The following is a 1416-nucleotide window of genomic DNA, read 5'->3' on the forward strand; positions in this document are numbered from 1 at the left end:
TTGCGCTGAGACAAAGCGCGACTTCCTGGCAGTAATTTCAATATAAAACACCAGCTAACGCTTTTACATTACGTAAATGCATTTTTAATGAATGGAAAAGACTATATATATATATATATATATAAAAGGCGGTAAGCTTAAAACGTCTAAATATGTGTTTAAGAGACAGATAAGCACAAAAATAACATTTATCATCCATTTTTGTTCAGATTGTTGTCAGTAGAGCTGACGATTTTTCTATCGTGAATTTTCAGTGTACTAATATAAAACGTATCATAGCGGCTAGTAAGCATTTATAAGGGGAAATGTGTTCGTGTCACATGATTTTTATACTTTTATTTTGAAATTACATTCTACAATATCCGTTTTTTTCTGTCCATAAACTGAATGTTTTACAAATATCTCTCCCGCCCACCTCGCCTGGTTGACTAGGACGGGGGGCTGCTGTACGCATGCGTGATCTGGACTTAGTAACTGCAGAATGGTCAATCGGTGTAGCTGTAGGCCTGAAAGGGAAAAGAAATATGTCCACAAACACACGAGTAATTTTTATTTTATGGGATGTTTTTATTCTTGGGTAATATTTTGTAGACTAGAAACCCATCTAAGCACTTAGCTGCCATCAAAGGTGGAAAAATCGCCAGTTGACTTGATGTCCATTGGGTTTCCAGTACAGTATTTTCCAGTTTAATTTCAGGATTTGCTCAGTAGCAGCTTTTTAAGTTCACTTACGATTTAGTACCAGCAAATATGTCATTGCATTATTTCCCTAATGCTAGTATTGCTCTGTGGTCCTTGTTCTCGGTTTTTCTTGTAGTTTAGCTTGTTAACTGTCACCTGGGGAAAATGACTAGTGTTACAATGGTTTTTTCAGGGAAATGTGTGTCAGTTTGAAGGTCATCTGTTTGAATATAAAGGTAGGATTAATGTAATAGAGCATGGTAGACATTTTGCTATTATTTTTATCTGCATAATGTTTGAGGCAATGACACTGATTCCCAGCCATCCCAGGATGACTAAATAGGCCCACTAGGTACAGGTCCACGGGGCCATGATCGGGGGGTTCTGGTCCAGAGGACTGCACTGGTTACAAAACACATCTGCAAATTAGTCCTCTATCACTTTTCAGGTCATGATGAAAAGGGCAAAGTATAGTCTATTAACTCCATCTAGTTTTTAGTTAGTAATATTGACTTTCACTTCCTTTTTAAAACTGCATAAATCTACTCCATGAAAGTACCTCTGTATGCAGCACAGGGCATATTAAAGCATAAGCAGAAGTACAGATTACATTGATATTGTTTTTTCCCCAAAGTTTCAATCGGGAAAGCCCTCCTTAGTCTCTGGTATACAAACCCAAACACGAAGCGCCACCTTGTGGGCATGATTTTGAGTTATATGTGTGTATATATATAT

The sequence above is a fragment of the Pundamilia nyererei genome, unplaced genomic scaffold (assembly GCF_000239375.1).
Source record: "Pundamilia nyererei isolate P.nyererei 1_Seehausen unplaced genomic scaffold, PunNye1.0 scaffold00087, whole genome shotgun sequence".
NCBI lineage: Eukaryota > Metazoa > Chordata > Actinopteri > Cichliformes > Cichlidae > Pundamilia > Pundamilia nyererei.